This window comes from Lepeophtheirus salmonis, chromosome 12 (genome assembly GCF_016086655.4).
Source record: "Lepeophtheirus salmonis chromosome 12, UVic_Lsal_1.4, whole genome shotgun sequence".
NCBI classification, from domain to species: Eukaryota; Metazoa; Arthropoda; class Copepoda; order Siphonostomatoida; family Caligidae; genus Lepeophtheirus; species Lepeophtheirus salmonis.
Window position 1 is genome coordinate 4,192,265 of NC_052142.2, and position 20,923 is coordinate 4,213,187.

General features: G+C 30.0%; 2 long non-coding RNA genes across 2 annotated transcripts; one reads left to right on the forward strand and one right to left on the reverse strand.

Annotated features, from left to right (window-relative positions):
* Positions 1-2,592: 2,592 nt before the first annotated feature.
* Positions 2,593-3,762, forward strand: LOC139906835 (uncharacterized). Its single transcript, XR_011782827.1, has 3 exons — positions 2,593-3,310; positions 3,364-3,503; positions 3,566-3,762. It is a non-coding gene; the product is annotated as an uncharacterized lncRNA (long non-coding RNA).
* A 20-nt stretch (positions 3,763-3,782) lies between these two features.
* On the reverse strand, positions 3,783-12,905 carry LOC121127261 (uncharacterized). Its single transcript, XR_011782829.1, has 3 exons — positions 11,702-12,905; positions 7,632-7,788; positions 3,783-4,031 (listed from the first exon to the last, which is right to left on the reverse strand). It is a non-coding gene; the product is annotated as an uncharacterized lncRNA (long non-coding RNA).
* Positions 12,906-20,923: the final 8,018 nt, after the last annotated feature.

Below are 20,923 nucleotides of genomic sequence, written 5' to 3' on the forward strand. Positions count from 1 at the left end.
TACTATTGAATAGGTCTAATATGGCATGGGACCCCAATTTATTTTTTTGCTTTTTAATTGAACACTGAGAAGATCTCCAAACAGAACCCTAAGCAAAATTGAACAGATAGCTAAACGGAAAGCCAAAAAAGCTAAACCCTTACAACCCTGATAAGAACTTAGGAATTCCTTAAAAATATAGAATAATCTAATATTCTTGAGAACTGTTAAGAGATTATTTCTTTACAAATATTAATATAAGTGACCTCTTAGCTTTTGTAGATGCCTATTGAAATATTTAAATTTTATTGCCATTCCCAAACTTATTGATTTCGTAGAAGATATGGAGAAGTTGTGTATTCTTGAGCATACAATCAGAAGTACGGATTGCATATCCAAATGATAAAAATATGAACTCTTCGGATGTGGAAGAATAGATGGATGTGGATTCATATGTCAGAATATTTCGTGATTAAGATCAATCCAAATCACGATAAATTATTTTATACTTTAGTTCAACATTAGTTTTTATTAATGATTTAATAAGTTGTTATAATATTGATGGCTGTTGTAAAAAATCAGTAGCAATATTAGGTAATAAGATTATAACTCAAAACACCACAGGCAGAAGTGGCACTTTAATAATATTACTATACATTTTCTAAATGTTCAAAGGCGTGTTATTTCCGCACACCTTATTTTTTCCAATATTTTTATCCTTGATAGTGACTAATAAGAATGTTTTGTCTGCTAATTTAATTCATTTTATCTCGTGGGATCGTATACTCCTTTTCAGTTTAATTATCATTAAGTTGATTTGTAGATTCCTTTGGTGTTTCATTAACCTTATCTTGTCTGTGGAGACTCGAAGAGTCCTTGGAGTTGGCTTCTTCTGTGCAATGTATGAATTGGCCATTTGCCTGGCCGCGAAGCCTACTTTAAATCCATAGGGAATATGCCTTTGTTCCCTTAGTCAATTGGTTGTTTTGGTTCTACCATGTCTAAATTCAAAGCATTTAGAACATTGATTTATCGCTCTATCAAATTCTATTTGATAAATAGCTCCAATTATAGGTAGAAATGAAGGCACCTTTTTGAGTTTCCTTTTGACAAAATATTTAAAGAAGAACTGGGCTGGTTTAAAAGACCGTGTTTGCACCGTGTGGAGGGTGTGATTGCTTTTGAGGGCGGCCATATTGAGTGATCATGTTCACAATGGTCGTGTCTCCAAGTTTTGTTAAAAAAAAGTTCAAAATTATTTATCAAAAAATAATATTATTCACATTTTTCTAAAATCCGTCATTCAGTCCACGTTTTGCTTCTGAACCCTATATAAAAGCTGTTTCGTCTTGCTTCTTTATTACCAAGTCAATGGAATCTCAAAGTTAAGTAGTGTTGTCCAAGAATAAGGAAGAACTTGGAGATAGGGATATTTCTCGTGCATTGGACGAAACTAAAGATCTACAACAGCGATCCATAACTGCAATAATAATTGATCCTCTGGATGTAATTTTATAGGTCGAACTTATTTAATTAATTTGGAGGTTGTTAAAGGAGCCGACAGCAAAACGATTACAAATGTTGCAATTAAAAGTATTAAAAATGTTTTGGGCTCCCATTTCAAATGCGAAAGACTGAAGGTGTTCATTACAGATGGTGGTCCATATTGTATGAAATCTACCACACCTCCAGAAAATATTTCCCTTGATGAAACATATAGCTTGTCCTGCTCATGGTTTAAATAGGATAGCTACGCTCTCCTGATCAATACAGCATCACTTTCATCTCTGAAATTAAGAAAAAAATTAAGAATGCTGGTGATTGCAAACGGAGAATTACTGCTACATGACAAATTCCCCTACCCCCGCGCCTATTCTCATAAGTTAGGGAACTTTGCTTAAAGTAGTATAATATTAACCCAAGCACTTCAATTCAATCAAAGAATTTATTAATGGTTTGGAAGAAAATAGTGACGCAATCCAAAAAGCGAAAGATGTTTTGAATAATGAGTTGTTTTTTTTCTCGGAATTATTGGATGATTGAAGAGTTTTTGAATCAGATTCAATTGACGATTAAAATATTAGAAGGGAAAATGCCACTTCTTACAAGTGGTAAAATTGTTGAAAATCAATGTAATGATATAAAACTTGAACCGTTCAAAACTAAATGTATGGAGGTGATTGAGAAGAACAAGGGATACATCAAACAGTGAGAATGGGGACCAGAATCAGTTAATAGCTATAGTGAGTTATTTAATTACAAAAACACTCCTATAGTAAACAGCGACTCCGAGAGGGTTTGTAGTATTATGAGAGATATAAACGTGCCAAAAGGTCTCGTCTCACGGAGGGTCACGTCAGGGATTTGATGAATATAAAATGGAACAGTGCCTTTGTAAAAATTGGAAATTTGCCATTCGTTATACTATTAATCTTCAACGTAGTAATATAAATATATATACTTATTAATTATATATTTTATTTATATATATATTTTTATGATTATTTTACGTAAAATTTGACGTTAACAGAGTCTTATTTTTTAATGGCTTTAATTATAAAACAATAACAAAAATAATTTACAAATATTATTTAAAAAATTAAAATAAAGATAGTAATATTTTTATGTGCGGGATTTATGGAATTAGTAAGGGTGATAATTTTGGTAAGAATAGAAAAGCGTGCAAGGAGAAAAGAAGAATTACTTATGGCATCATTGATTAAATAATATACATCTTCCTCTATCAATCAGGAACGTTATCATTCCCGCCTTTATTATTCAATATTAATATAATATGAGATGGTGATAGTCGATAGAGAACTGAATAAAATCCCCAAAATGACGTCGCCTTCTGTCTGGATTTATGAAAATGGAGGCCCAGGAATTTGGAAAATACTTACCGGATGAGAAACAGATGGTTTGTCGGATTTGTCGATATAAATGTGCCTTTAGTCCCCTGTCTAGAATTACACGCCACTCATTATCCTCATCTCATAACAAGAGTATGGATATTCATATATAAAATCAATTTGACGATGAATACATCAAGTCAGACTTTAACTTTGATCTCACAACGATGCTTATTGCATGTAATATAACCTTATCCATTGCTAATCATCTACGTTCAAAAAATTTATGGAGAAATACAAGGGTAAACATATCCCTTCCCGAGGAACCATCATTAAATTAATGGAGGATGTTGGTACTGATGTCATATATAGAAATACATATAAAAATGTTTTGAGTCATCCACACCAGATGATGATCAAGTTATCAGTAAAAAGTATTTACGAATATCGAAATGGAACTCTGAATTTTGTACTATCTCACAGTAAGTATTCAATTTTTTTTTAAATCTAACCATAAAATATGATTTTATTTTAGCTAAACATATCAAGGATTATGATACACAACTCAGTAAAGGGCAAAAACAACTGCTTAAATGGTCACAACAACGGGGGTAGTAGCTTTGGATGGTTTGCAACTAGTTTGTCTGAGACTACTTACTTCGCTTTAAGACTTGGGTATGATAATGAGGTTTTCCAATATTACATAGTCAATAAATATTACTTTTTTATCACTAAAGACTTAGCTATGGTTGATGGGCTCCAAGAAATGGTGTTCAGAAAACTCATAAAAGCAAAAACAACTGTTTAAATGGTCACAACAACGAGGGTAGTTATATTGGGTGTTGCATTATATTTAACAATTGTGTATATCCATCATGATAATAGTATGTTGTTATATAAGCATACCTAAATAACGGTGGAAAATCTTTCTTGATGCTCTTCATAGGGAGTAATATCGCCGGACATTACTACATAATTAGCTTTTGCTCTAAATCTTTACGATGAATTTATTTATAACATTTTTTTATCAGTATATTTATTGTCTAATTTTATGATTTTGATACTTTATTATTAATAATTAGTTAGATCTCATCGGTAGAGATATATCTATCCTGTGCACAATTGTATATAGCAACTTCCACATGAAGAAGAGGGGTGATTATCTTTTTGATTAAACTCCACGTCTCGCTTGTGTATTGCAACCTAAAGTTATGACATATTTAACTGAATTCCGATGTTAAAACAAGAAAAAATTATCTGGATCAATCTATTATTTCAATATTCTGTATTTATAATTTATTATCATTAATAGTTATATGATTTTAATTGTTTAATTTTGTATATTTAACTTAAATGTTTAATGGTTTATTTTTTAGTATGTAGATTATATTTAATTAAAGCCTTCTTTTTTAAACTTTGAGCTTCAAATATATTTCAAATACTCTACTTTGTCGTTTCATTAGTTATTATTCTGAGAATAAGGTTCATAATGAATTACAATTTCATGGAGTGTGACTTTTTCAAATCTACTGTAACAGATAAAAAAACATCGAAGTCAATTATACGTAGTATATCTTCATTAAACATTTTGCTAATAAATACATTCGTTATACCCTCAAAAATCATAATAAAGCAGGCAAATGATAATCACATCAGTATTTTAAACAATGATACCATATGTCTTTTTTCCCCCTCCTACTTGCACGCGTTTTTCTCTCTACAATATTATCAACTATAGTTATTATCTATCCCTTCAAAATCTGTCTATTTTGCCCAGCCGTAGGTACGCTACATCAAATTGAAAATTGTGGCAAGCCCAATTACATGATGGAATATTCTTGTATTTCTATTAACCTTGTAATTTCATCACTTTATATTGTTTTTCATTTCTAACTACACAATTTGTATTTTTTTTTTTTTTTTTTTTTTGGAACGTGCCCTTAAGGTTAATAGAAATACAAGGTTAAACCGTCATGTAATCATGCTTCGTAGAATTTCCAATCTGATTTATTGTACCGACTGCATTGCTAAACAGGCAGATTTTGACAAAACACTCATCTACTATGACGCCAGTATTAAAAGCTTAGTGGAAGTCAAATATTATGTGACCCCCGTGTTATGGTATAACCATGTATTTCTATTAACCTTACTCTAATCGACTTATTTACTTTGAATTTTGGAACTTTTTTCATGTAAATTTGCATTGCTTATTTATTAAATATTAAAAAAAAAATTAACCTAAAAATATCAATCAAAATCAACCTTCATTTGGATAGCAAATCTTTTAAAGTTGTAATATCACGTTTATTTTTTGGTAAATATAAAACAATTGAATAAAATATAAGCTTCCAAATTTAAATACTTCAACTTTCTTTATTTTTCTACGATAATATTTTTTAGGAATTGTGATCAATATAGCTTAATAAATATTTTATCTTTCGAATGCTGTAAGTTTTGTATTATAGTAGTTTTCATTTATTGTCACATCAAATTATGGTTCTGAATCAAAATTATACTCTGAAAAACGTGATTTGAAAAAAATCATCACAAGGCCAAACCTATGTCGGTTGAAGGTTTTAATGGTCGATTTTTGTGTTCCACAGCTTCAATAAAAAATAATAATTTAGGCTTTCAGCCGACAGGCGCTCAAAAAAGTAAATTTTGTCGCATAGTGTTATAAAAACCATATATAAATTATAATGTATATTGTTCAACCATATATCTAAACAAATTATCATCAAACAGGATAGAACAATACGTGTATACGTTCCAATAATTAAAATTGAAAAAGTACTTTCAATTTATATGTATAACAAAATTTGTAATTATAAGGATATTTATATATTATGCAGAATTTACTATTATGGCGATAATGGTCTTTTCCAATTATAGCCGTGATTGAAAGTAATTTCATTGAGATCCCTCTCTAACTTTTAACAAACTCACTGGGTACCAGTGGAAGTACCCGGGATTGCTCAGAGTAATTAGGCGCCGGATAAAAGACCAATTTTTCTAAAATAATATAGAATATAACTCCGCAAAAAATCTTCAGTTTTACTCTAAGTTTTTCATGGGAACATTCGCACGTAACAACTCAATACAATAATTCTTATATCGATTCATATAAAGTGTTCTCTCCTCAAGAATGAAAAAATAATAATAGTAGTTTGAGAATTTTTTTTTTGTATGTTAGGATGAGTGACGAGTAGTGTATCTGAGCAATTCTTGCCAATGTTCTTGTTTATTTTCTTTTCTCCCTCCTACCTTGTAGTAGTTGATTCAGCTCATCTCCCAAAAAAAATTCAAATTGTCAGGGTTATCATGTTGATTTTCGGTTTCTTTTTTTTAAATATGCCCATTATAGACACAATTTTTGTCTAAAAGAGCGCTCACTAATAAAAACAAACAAAATTCATTTAACTTACCAGCATATATTCAAGTCTTAAAATACGCACATTAATTATGAATATATAACTAAAAAAGAAATTAAAAAAAAAGAAACAGAAACAGTGCTCTGGTTATACGCACTCGCCTGCAATATTTAATTAAAACTACTAAATCAAGGTTAATAGAATACAAGGTTAGACCATCATGTAATCGGGCTTGCTAAATATTCCAATCGGATGTATTGTACCGATTGCTGAGCAAGACAGGCTGATTATGACAAAAGACACAACCACTCATAGTCTATGAGGTCACTATTGCTAGAATTTTCAATTGGATGTATCGTATCTACTGCTGGGCAGGACAGACCGATTTTGATAAAACACGCATCAATCATATTCTATGACGTAACTATTTTTAGAGTATTCAATTTGATGTATCGTACACAGTACACCCTGTATAGACGTTGAATGCTATATTATTAGGACTTGGCATACAAATGAGTGCAAGAAATGAACGAAAGCAAGACATATTGATTAAAATTTATAATAAAAAATCAGCGGCCTATGATGTTATGGTTATGGAGGATAGAATATCATTGAATTAGCTATAGAAATGAGGATCTTCGAAATTTGAATAGTTAATATTAAAAGTAATTAAACTTTTCAAATTCATGAATTTACTTCGTTAAACTATGAATTCTAGATATATATATGAGGCAAAATCTTAAAAGTCAACGAAACCTCAGAAGCTCACCTTTTTCTACTAATAATAACGAAGGACAAATATTATGTAAACTTTTTAGTAGTCCTTCATAAATACAGTGAATAATGAAGTAAATAAATAGTTGTGTTTGAATTTGTAAACGGTGAGTGAGGTAAAAGTCTTACATTGGAATATTTTGGATTTAAAAAATTAATTTAAATATTTTTAAACAATATAAATATGCTTGACTATAAGTATCGATATACGCCTTCTGAATTCGCTTTAAACTAAATTTTAAAACAGTATTTTTTATAAAAAAATATAAATGGCATCTACATGCATATTTCCGTTTTGTAAAATTGAAACATTACTAGAAAATATGTTAAAGAGCATTAAGAACTTTCTTTTCGTCAATTTCTTAGCAAAAACCAATAGCTTTTACAAAAATGGAAATCTGAAATATAAAATCGAATTGTACTTAAAAAACTAAATTTACTTGAAATAACTACATTAAAAATTTAAGAGACATAATAGATGTAATAAATTTGTATTTGACTTTGAACTTTGGAACAACTTATTTGCTTTTGGAAAATTATTTAAAAATTATATTTTACAAAAAAATTTCAAATACATCTTAAAATACCTCACCCATCCATTTTTGTAATATTTTTAGATGGAAAATTAGTTGATATTAAAAAGAATCTTATTTGTTACCTTCATTTCAAAGGCGAAGATTTTCGTACAGAATATATATGCATTGACAAACCTATCAAACCCTGTTCGCTGAAGGAAGATGTAGTCCCGCAATTAAATCTTCATAATACTTCCATGATTCAGCAAAACATGAGAAGAATATCAAATTTTTCTTGTGCTGAAGCACAAAGGAAGATAAAATTAATAAACTTGATAGAATGTCGGATTTTTTTTATTTGGAGGATGAAAATTGTCTCCTTGGGAAGAAAATTTCAAGATAACAACATTGAAAAGATCAATTTAGGGTGGGTAGGGAATTAAATTATAAATAAGATATAACTAGTTTTTACTTTATTTGAATTCATACGAAGCACGGTATTATAGTCAATTGTGACATTAATTATAATTACATTTACCGGGTATAACATCATTACCGTTGCATTGAAATAGTAAAAAAACATTAAAATAATTTATTAAAGTATTATAACTTATATTTAATAGTAATAGTATAGTTAGTAGTAAATTAAATTAAATAAGTATGTGTAAATTAAAAAAAAAAAATTACATTAATTATAAATTTTAGTAGAAGTTATGTGCAGATAATCGACAAATTTAAAATTTAAATTTTACTTGTTTTTTATTGACAAAAGAGGCAAACAAGTAATAAAGAAATCAAGGGTACAGGTTATATTATTATCTATATAGATTATGCATCACAAACTCCACCTTATAAATTCAATTAATAACATTGTGATTGAAATAAGTTATTTCTGCGTTATTTACATCAAGGAAACTGAAGGATTATTATCAATGAAATAGTTTTCTTAGAGTAAGAGACGAAACAGAGATGACGTAAGAAGAAAATGGCTTAAGAATTTCAATGAAGGAGAAGTTGATGGAGGAAGGGAACTCTTTATGCTCCTCACTTGGGGTTTCAGCCGATTATTCTGTATTTTTATGAAACTGATTAGTACTTATAGAAGTATACGATTATTTCATAGAATATCTAGAGGAATTGATGTATTTTTGAACATAGAGACAATGATTATATAAATGGTCAGAATTCCCCATCACAGACCTTGATATGAAGGGGATCTGCACAATGAAAGATCCTTCAATTAAAGAAGATGAGATCCACCGAGGGAAGCACACAGAGACGAGATCCCTTGATCAGAACATGAAGAGAGGATCTGAAAGCGTGTGGTGGTGTAAGCAGAAAACTATAGTCTTTATTAGAGGGAGATGCAGTAGCAATGATTAAAAATAATGAATAAAAATACAAAAAGGACACGGAACAACAGTTTTTCCTTTTCTAATTTTGAAAAAAGTAATTTGTCGAACTTTGAAGCCAGCATTATCTATTCTATAGCGTAACAATATTTATAGGATAAATATGGAATAAATATATGCACAAAATATATTTCTTAGATCAAAATATGTTTATTATATACATCATTGACAATTATATACAGTGCACCCGGTGACTTGTTTTTCTATAGGCATATGTTCAGATATACAAAAAATGCGGAATTTAAGCCCTCATACATATATTACACCATAAATGTATCTTCCCAGTATAATTTAAGGTCTTCCTTTAGTTGAAGTCCTTTGTAATTAATTATGAAATTATGGCATTTTTTTAGCAATTCATATGAAATAAGTGGTATTTCTTATTTCTAATGAATTCGAATCGTGTTTTTTTTACGAGTGTATTCTCGTACAAAAAAATTAATTTGAATGAACATAGTAAGTGTGGCTACAGGGCTACTTTAATCTTACATCTTCTTACTTTTTTTTTCAAAAATTTATTACACTTTTTAACAATATACTATGAGCATATGTAATAATTTATTGCTTGTTTTTAACTTTTTAGTTTGAAATGTTTAAATTAAATAGGATGAGACTTGCAACGATCCTCATCAGAATCCCTTTGACTTATCCCTGGTAAGAAATATAAAATATTCCATTTGTAATCATTTGTAGCTAAATCAAAGTAGCTTTTTCATACCTCAAGACGGATTAAGATCCGGGCCAATCTTAGTTATAAGCCTCTAGTGGCCATTGGATAACATAAGAAAGACGTTTAAAAGTATGCTGCAAGGGATTTTATATATTAATATATTATCGTGCTTGAAAAAAATTTCCATAAACCTGTCAAGAAAAAGGCAATGGTTTTTACGATATTAACTAGACTTATCATTCATTCACAACTAAGACTAAGATTTTGTACTGGGATTAATAATACCTCGTTAGAATATAATATAAATCGTATATTTTATGGTATTTTTTTTGGGTTTTTTTTGCATAACCTTTGAAAACGACCTATTAGTGCTGGATCGAAAGAGGGGATAGAATACCGATGTCCCTTAGGATAGTATTTGTTATACCTAGATTGGGCACTCCATCTTTTTCACCATCGTGGAAGGACCCCCTACTATGAGCATGCATTGCTTTTGACGCTCAAATTCTAACTGTGTACATATTATTCAAGCGTTCAACACAAATAGTAGAATAAACAATATACAAATATTCTATAAAATATCTAAATTCATAAATAGAAAAATTAATATTTACACAAGAAAAAACAAGTGCAGAGGATTTATAAATTATATACAAAAAGCAAGTCAAAATGCTCCAAAATTCAACTGAAAATGATGATGAAAATGTAAAAACTTTAATAATAGTTGATACATGAAAAGATAATACCTACACCTATATCCATAATACTTACGATTTTAGCTGAAGTATCAATTTTATTTACTAAGAATCTTACAGCAACAATTATACGATTCATGTATCCGGCTCTTGATTATTTTATTGACTCGGACTAGGTGGAGTTTAATATCTTTGATCATAATATCCGAATCTAACTCCACACCTCTGACTATGTCATATAGCATTGTTGACTCTTTTTTTAGATAAAAAGCTATTTCTATTTAGACGATTTTATAACTGGATTGTACAAACTAATAAAAACAAGTTAATTAAAAATTAACCATTTTATTAATAAACAAATCTCATTCGATTAGAAAAAAAGTAAATAAAAATCAATACATTTTCATAATAGGAGTCCAATGTATACGATGCAATTACATTTCAAGACCTAACGATGGAATGAAAAGATGTGTTTGGATCTAAATCCTACAAGACAAATTTTATGCAAATGAATTAGTTCTGAACCAACTTTAAAACTAAATAGATTGACCGAAATAGGTGAAGAAAGAAGAGAGGAAAATTGGTTATGTTGTCAGGGATACCACGTTAAGGTGAACACTCTTGATGGGACCTCTTATTCAAGCTGCAGATGATGGAGTTCAGAGGCTCTACAATCCGAGCTTTAAATATAGCTTATCACACCCCTCTCCCCCCTCCTGGATGAAGACAAACAGGACGTGCACATATGCCAGTTACTTAGGCTTGTCTTCGAGAAGCACATCCTTTGGATCTTTTCGTCCTACAAAAGCCAATGCCTGCTTAATCGACTTTCTTTCTAATTCAATTAAATCACCTATTTAAATAGTAATTTAGACTTAAGAACCACGAGGCCCAATATAAAAAAAAACAAAAGCTCTAATATCTATTATCTTCCCACCCCCAAAATGAAAATGATTTTTACACGACTGAAAGTAAATATGAATCTGGAAAGTAATTATAATAATAAATTATTTAAGGCATTTACACAGCGTATATCTATTAATAAATAACATTTTATTATATAAAGATATCTCACACTCTAAAATAATTAATTATCAAGTGTAATCAGTAACTCATACTGAAGAAGGAAGTATAAATAGTTAAATATTTTGAATATTCAACAATAAATAAAGTAATGTCACTGTGTGATAAACAATTATTTATACCCATTTTAATCCAATTTTTGTTTTAGCAGAACGTTCATCCAACAAAATTCTTATGGAAATTGAATAGGACATTATGTCATTTTTACAATATCAGAACGATGTTGTCAAATACTTAATATTTAGTTTAAATTTGGCGGAAAATAAAAAAATATTCATTAAATATCCAATTATATTTATAAAAGTGTAAATAGGACTGGAAGTGAATGTTAATGGATAAATGGGAGTAGATACCTTGTAACTGTTGCCAAAAAGGTATTGTATCTTAAGTTAACATTTAAGCTTCCATTCATTCCATTGCACAAGAGATGTGTGTTCAAATTTTAAAAGAACAACATATACAGGATAGTTCTCAAAATTGTAGGGAAGGAATGTTTTGAAATATACTAAGGTTGCCTATGTAATGTATGATGATTAATATTAATATAAATTTTCAATTAGGAGTGAGAAAGCATCCTGAAGATTCCATAACCTCTGAATGAATATAATATTGAATCTTGACTTTCATTCGAGCTATGTTTCTCACTTTGAGATGTTCTAAATAATTGGACTGGCATTCAAGACTTCATGTCGTTTTTATTTATTTAACTACTCCAGAGAAGAAAGGTTCCTTTAAGCAAAGCCCTATAAGTAGGGTTGTGGGAATCGTGTTTTACACAAACACACCTGCAAATACAACATCAACTATCTGGTTCATCTGTTTTCTTTCAGACGTAAACAAACCTTTATTCATAAATCATACTTGATGGTCGATGAGTAATTTCGAACATACTTATAAGATATCTCAATTATAATTTTTTTTAACATTACAACTTCTCTGAAAATTTACTACACATAGAAGCTTTCCTTCACCAAAATATAGCTTTATTTGGTACTATTTAATCAAAATAATATTATCAAGAAAATGTCTTAATGTTAGTTATAATTTATTGTACGATACAAAATATTATTAAATATTAAATGTCATAGTATAAAATTTTGTTTACGAATATCAATATACAAGGTAGATATAACTAAGGGTGATAATTTTGGTAAGAATAGAAAAGCGTGCGAGGAGACAAGAAGAAATACTTATGGCATCATTGATTAAATAATATACATCTTCTTCTATTAATCAATAACGTTATCATTCCCGCCTTTATTATTCAATATTAATATAATATTAGATAGTGATAGTCGATGAAGAACTGAATAAAATGCCTAAAATAACGTCGCCTTCTGTCAGGATTTCTGAAAATGGAGGCCCAGGAATTTGGGAATTACTTACAGGATGAGAAACAGATGGTTTGTCGGATTTGTCGAAATAAATGTGCCTTTAGTCCCCTGTCTACAATTACACGCTACTCATTATCCTCACATCATATCATATCTCAAGAGCATGGATATTTATCTAAAAAAATCAAGTTAATGATGAATACATCAAGTCAGACTTTAACTCTGATCTCACAAAGATGATTATTGCATGTATAGACTCTTATCCATTGCTAATCATCTACGTTAAAAAAATTTATGGAGAAATACACGGATAAACCTATCCCTTCCCGAGGAACCATCATTAAATTAATGGAGGATTTTGGTACTGATGTCATTTATAGAAATACATATAAAAATGTTTTGAGTCATCCACACCAAATGACGATCAAGTTATCAGTAAAAAGTATAAAATATTTACTAATTTCGAAATGGAACTCTGAATTTTGTACTATCTCACAGTATGTAAGTATTCAATTTTTTTTTTAAATCTAACCCTAAAATATGATTCTTTTTTTAGCTAAACATATCCAGAATCATGATACACAACTCATTAAATGGCAAAAACAACTGCTTAAATGGTCACAACAACGGGGGTAGTAGCTTTGGATGGTTCGCAACTAGTTTGTCTGAGACTAATTTCTTCACTTAAAGACTTGGGTATGATAATTAGGTTTTCCAATATTACATAGTCAATGAATATTACTTTTTTATCACTAAAGGACAAGCTCTTATTGATAAGCCCCAAGAAATGGTGTTCAGAAAACTCATTAAGGGCAAAAACAACTGCTTAAATGGTCATAACAGCGGGGGTAGTTACATTGGGTGTAGCATTATAATTAGTAATTGTGTAAATTCTTCATGATAATATTATGTTGTTATATAAGCAGAAATAACTGAGAAAATATCTCTTTTGATGCCCTTAATAAGGAGTAATATCGCCGGACATTACTACATAATTAGCTTTTGCTCTAAATCTTTAAGATGGATTTATTTCTAACATTTTTGTATTAGTATATTTATAGTCTAATTTTATGATTTTGACATTTACTTTATTATAAGTAATTAGTTAGATCTCATCGGTACAGATATATCTATCCGGTGTACAATTGTATATAGCAACTTCCACATGAAGAAAAGGGGTGATTATCTTTTTGATTAAACTCCACGTCTCGCTTGTTTTTTGCAACCTAAAGTTATGACATATTTAACTGGATTCCGGTGTCAGAACAAGAAAATATTATTTGGATCAATCTATAATTTCAATATTCTGTATATATCATTTATTGTTATTAGTTATATGATTCCAATTGTTTAATTTTGTATATTTAACATAAATGTATTATGGTATATTTTATTTTATATATATTATGTAGATTATATTTAATTAAAGCCTTTTTTTTTAAATCTGGAACTTCATATATATTTCGAAATACTCTACTTTGTCGTTTCATTAGCTATTATTCTGAGAATAAGGTTAATAATGAACTACAATTTCATGGAGTGTGTCGTTTTTAAATCTACTGTAACGGATAAAAAATGTCCAAGTAAATTATACGTAGTATATCTTCATTAAACATTTTGCTAATAAATACTTTCGTTATACCCTCAAAAATCATAATAAAGCAGGCAGATGATAATCACATCAGTATTTTAAACAATGATACCATATGTATTTTTTCCCCCTTCTCCTTGCAGGCGTTTTTCTCTACAATATTATCAACTTTAGATATAATAAATTGTAAATAGCATGTTTGTAAGTAAAATACCAACTATAATAATGTTTACATGAGGTTGTAGATGTTCATTCCTTACATGGGGACGTAAAACCATTTAGATAAAGAAAAATCTGTCACAACAATCTAAGTCTAAGGGAGAAATAGTCTTAAATTGGGGCGAAATACTCATACTTCGCGAGAAAGAAGTTGAGTATCATATTATGCAATGAAGTAATGGTAATGTGTGAGCCCCTAGAATAGAAATCATCCTAAGGGACGTCTTGTATATTATTTTTAGTGTATAATTTCCGTATAAATAACTATATATAAATCCATATTATATTCTGTAAAATTATGTAAGACAAAATATATTGTCCGAAAAATATATTATTCATCCAAAAGAGTTCAATGAAACTCTTCGTGTTCAATCCTCCTAAAGTCAACTCCTTCTTTAAGTAAACCCTTTTCTTGTTGAGAGTCCTTTAGTGCCATTAATGCCTATAACGCACGAATCACAACTATTAATAGTTACTATCACAAATATCAATTACATTAATAAGTTTGAATTCGTGCTGTACTGCTAATATGGACAATAATACTTCAAGCCTCGCTCCCAATTTCCTTATTACTCGTAAGACCAAATATAATTAGAGAACATCAAACCTGGCATAACATCGTGCATTCTGTAGGGCCTAAAAATTTCTATGTCATCATCTTTAGACCTGATATACAAGTATATAATTTCTATTTGAAAGAACATTCAAGGATGACGTCTAACAAATTGATCGGAGTCCGTAAGTATAGCACAATTACTTCAAAAATATAATAACTACATATGACAGTGGTGCAATCGTATATGTCGCTGGATCAAGAGTTCAAAGTAAATTTCGATGTTTTGATGGTGCAAATAAAATATGTGAAGTATATATTAATGGAGTAGAGTAAAAACGGTAAAGAATAATCAAAATAGTCTGAATGGTTTAGTCTCAAAGGTGTCGGAATCTGGATCCCTCACATAGCCAATCATGTATAGGATCAAGAATATGAATGATCCATGCACATAGTTTTCCCGCCAAGAAAAGAGTGGATTTTTCTATTGTTCTTCTTGCAGGTGGGTTTTCCCCTCCTCACTTCGCGTGGAGGTTTTTTCCCTTTGTTTCCCCTACCTCACGTAGGAAGAGTTTTTACATACATGCTTTTGAAGGCCCTTATTATGTTGAGCACTTGAAATATACATCTTCAACTTTACACACGTCCATTGTTATTATTCCGCGTTATATATTATATTAGTAAGTTATTACAGTCCACTTATTATCAATCCTTGAGGTATTTGAGAGAGGCCTAAAATCCTCACAAAAGGGTGTTATCGCAAATACAAAGTCATGTGGATTCAATATATATCGAAGAAGTCAAAGCTGTAGGAGATTGTAGAGCATGAGCTGAGAAAGATGGTGTAGACAGTGTGGTTTCCAATTTATTCATAAGAATGGGAAGTTTGCCATGCAAAAAGCGTCGAATGCACAAGATGTGGTAAGAGAGGCCCCTATGCAATAGTATGCAGGTGTCTAAAATAAAACTTTATTTTGATCATCAACTCTATTCGAAAATTTGAACTTAATAAATTACCCATTGATGTCCATGGAAATTACTTCAAAAATATAATAGCTACATATGACAGTGGTGCAATCGTATATGGCGCTGGATCAAGAGTTCAAAGTAAATTTCGATTCCAACCTAATTTAAAGGGGTATCGTTTCGAATATATCTTTAACTTAAATTATTTATTTATTTAGAGATGAAGGAAGAGGGATTTTTGTATATTATTAATATATAACTTCCCTATAAATAACTTTATAAATGTATATCATATTCTGTAAATTTATGCAAGCCAAAATATATTGTTAGTTAGAGAAAATCAAACCCATCATAACAGGAATTGTACTCATAAATTATTAGTGACCACTGACCATAAAGGATGAATAGATAACTTTGGCACGAAATCTAAAGAATAGAAATGAGGCAATAAAGTTACAAATTATTTAAAAATATTTACGAGTTAACAATTAAATGATAACAAAGTATTCATTCCATTTGTGATCAACAATAACTTATAAACTGAGCTTATGACGATGTTCTTTACATTGTTTACGTTTGCAATCTGAATATCAATCAAGTCAAATGGTAAAGTCTCCCACAGAAATGTACGTCCAAAGGGCCAATCCAAAATTGCCGTCATTGACCTCCCTTAATGATCTCTTGTATCATCCAGTGCAACGAAAATATCATTTTCTTCAACATCTTCTTTTATTCTATTAAAAACTCCTTGACATACTTCCACAACAAGTTGTTAACGACCCATTGACCTGGACAAGTTTTTCCAGTATATTTTTCAATAAACTTGGAGAAATTGGGATGATCCAGAACATTTAAAGGGATGTTACAAGACACAAATAACTTTGCTACGTCCAAATTGAATGATGAACCGTTTAATTACTCTTCATCTCCTTGAATCTTGTGTTTCTTGGAGACTTTTAAAGTTGTTGATGTGATGGGAGGTTTTGGAGTGGCGGATTACTTGCCGTAAAGAACGAGATGGACACGAGAAACTGCCAAAAACTGTAAGATAGACTTTTATTTTCCCAGTCATAATTCCACACCTCCGTTGTTAGAAACCCATGAAAAATGGCACGTTTTCTTTGGTATAATAATGATGCACGTGAGACAGTAGTAACGGGAAGTTGCTTTATAATGATTAGTACAATACTGAGGAAAAGTTGTTTAGAAGATGCAAGGGAACGAACGTGTTTCATTCATTTTTTTATATAATCTCTTACAACCAATCAAATTCGTTTTTTTTCAACGATTCCAACACCCTTCCTATAAGTAAGGTTGATCATTTTGGTAAGAATCGAAAATCGTGCCAGGAGGAGAGCAGAAAAACTTACTGGATGAGAAACAGATGGCTTGTCTGATTTGTCGATATAAATGTGCCTTTAGTCACCTGTCTAGAATTACACAGCACTCATTATTCTCATCTCATATCAAGATTATGGATATTCATTTATAAAATCAATTTAACGATGGATACATCAAGTCAGACTTTAACTTTGATCTTACAAAGATGCTTATTGCATGTAATATAACCTTATCCATTGCTAATCATCCTACGTTCAAAAAATATATGGAGAAATACATGGGTAAATTCTTCCCTTCCCGAGGAACCATCATTAATTAATGGAGGATGTTGATAATAATGTCATTTATAGAAATACCACTATTATGAAATTGGGAAGTTAAGATAATTTTTAAGAATGTTTAGAGCCATCCACATCAAATTACGAAATAGAACTCTGAATTTTGTACCATCTAACAGTAAGTATTCTTTTTTTTTATCTAATCATAAAATATGATTCTATTTTTGCTAAAATTATCAAGAATTATGATACACAACTCATTAAATGGTAATAACAAGTGCTTAAATGGTCACAACAACGGGAGTAGTAGCTTTGGATGGTTCACAACTAATTTGTCTGACATTAGTTTCTCCACTTAAAGACTTGGGCATCATCATTAGGTTTTCCAAAATTACATAGTCAATAAATATTACTTTTTTATCACTTAAGGACAAGCTATTGTTAATAAGCCCCAAGAAATGTTGTTCAGAAAACTCATAAAGGGCAAAAACAATTGCTTAAATAGTCATAACAGCGGGGGTAGTTTCATTGGGTGTAGCATTATAATTAGCAATTGTACGTATCCTTCATGATGATAGTATGTTGTTATACAAGCATACATAAGGGGGGAATCTTTTGATGCCCTTAATAAGGAGTAATATCGCCGGACATTACTACTTAATTAGCTTTTGCACTAAATCTTTACGATGGATTTAATTCTAACATTTTTTTTATTTGTATATTTATTGTCTAATTTTATCATTTTGACATTTACTTTGTTATTAATAATTATTTAGATCTCATTCGTTGAGAAATATCTATCATGTGCACAATTGTATATAGCGACTTCCACATTAGGAAAAAAGGGTGATTATCTTTTTGATTAAACTCCACGTCTCGCTTGTGTTTAGCAACTTAAAGTTATTACATATTTAACTTAATTCATGTCAGAACAAGAAATATTATTTGGATCAATCTATTATTTCAATATTCTGTATTTATAGTTTATTGTTACTATTAGTTGTATGATTATAATTGTTTAATTTTGTATATTTAACATAAATGTTTAATGGTTTATTTTTTAGTATGTAGATTATATTTAATTTAAGCCTCCTTTTTAAACTTGCAACTTCAAATATATTTTGAAATACTCTACTTTGTCGTTTCATTAGTTATTATTCTGAGAATATGGTTCATAATGAATTACAATTTCTTAGAGTGTGACGTTTTCAAATCTACTGTAACGGATAAAAAATGTCTAAGTCCATTATACGTAGTATATCTTCATTAAACATCTTGCTAATAAATACTTTCGTTATACCCTCAAAAATCATAATAAAGCAGACTGCTGATAATCACATCAGTATTTTAAACAATGATACCATAAGTATTTCTCCTCCCTTCTCCTTGCACGCGTTTTTTTCTACAGAATTATCAACTTTACTTATAAGAAGAGGTACGTTACGAGATTTCAGCCCCCCGTATGAGAGAAACCAAATGGCCGAAAAAGAACTTAATACAATAAATGAATACAAAAATTATTTTATTGAGCTCAATTATCAAGAAAAAATGGAATAATTACTTTGATAATAATTTCTTTAACTTACCTAATTTCGCATACACATTTTTCGTCTTCCCAAAGTTTAAGAAGCTATTATATTTTCTTTGATAATCGCAGTTTGTATTCGTACATGTATGTGCATTTTTAAACTAGGATACTTAGATACAGTAAAAAATATAAGTTTATAACATTTGGCAACATTTATAGACGATTTAATTAATGGAACTGCTATTTCAGTTATTGAGTTTACAATTTATTTTATTTTTTTGAATTGATTTACAGAAAATTTGAATATAGCTTCTATTTTTGCAAATTGATCCAAACAGTTCTGGGTGGAATAGATTAATTGGACAACATATAGTTCCTCAACGAATCTTAACTAAAGTGAATTCTCCATGGTTTATTAGACCAAAGGTGGATTTCGGAATGTGAAGACATTCAACTTAAAAATTTTATATGTCTTGAATTAAATACTTAAGGGAAGCACACTTTTAAAGACTTAAACTTTGATTTTGCGTCCCAAATTTTGACATCTTTCTCCTTCAACTTCTTCTTTAATTCCTTTATTTCTGCTTCATAGAAATCTTGGATTTGTATGTTCGTAGTTATTTCCTTTAGATGTTTTACCTCAGGCGAAATATCTGTAAATCATACAATTATGATTTTCTAAGGATAAAGTAACTAATGCAAAAAAAAAGAATATATACGTATATATATATCATTATAAGAACTTTCATCTTCTTTTGTTGATGAAATTAAATTCATGTCCACTAAGTCTGTTTCTCTATTTTCTGAAGTAGGAGGTTCCAAATAAGGAGTAAGGTATGTATGATCCTGGAATTGTGGAGATCTTTTTTTACCTGAAATTTTAAATAAAGAAGTTGATTGAGATTTCCTTAAATATTAAATATTCTTAGCATCAGCATTGTTTTCGTGAATGAAAATGGGTTTGTTGGAGTTTTTGGTGAGCCTTGGAACTTTAGGTTTTAGATGTTTAAACAATGTTGCAATGGCTTTAAAGTTGAAATTCCTTATTTCTTCAAAATGTTTAGAGCCTAATCGATAATTATACTATGGTTTCCAAAGGTTTCATTTCATTTTTAGGACCCATAGCCCTCAAAGGAATTTGTCCCTTTGAAATGAAAAAAGTGTCATCTCCTCAGCTCAAGAACGATTCCTGTAATTCACGGTACACGACAAGAGGGCATACTTGGGGTATTTTAACAAAATATATCGCCTTTGTAGAGTACTTCACCTAAAATATAGTATTAAACTTTGAATGTTTTGGTCGACTCTAATACATGAGGAATTCATCTATCGTCAAAGGGGATAGATCGCTGACGTAACTCTTCTGATAGGGCTCTGCCTTTAAGGTTGCATACTTGTTGAGAGGTAAATATGATTATTCTCCGTTCTTCCAAGGGGAATAGAATGACTTATAGAGATATCTTTTTCTGGTCATAAAGTATATTCTAATATTTTAAATTTTAATATTTCCCTGTAATCTTATATATGGATATGCTTAATTATTATTCAGCTTTAATCAAGGAAACTACCGAATACATAAAGAGGTCGCCATATGGCTCCTCTACAAATGAAGAATCTGGAATCATAATAACTTATTTGGAGTGCACTGCTCCTTATAAGTATTACCAATCAATAGAACTCATTGGAAGCACATAATATAATTAGCAATCAACAAAGCCTTATAAAGTAATAGTGACACTAACATTTATCGTTTACACGCTCGTGA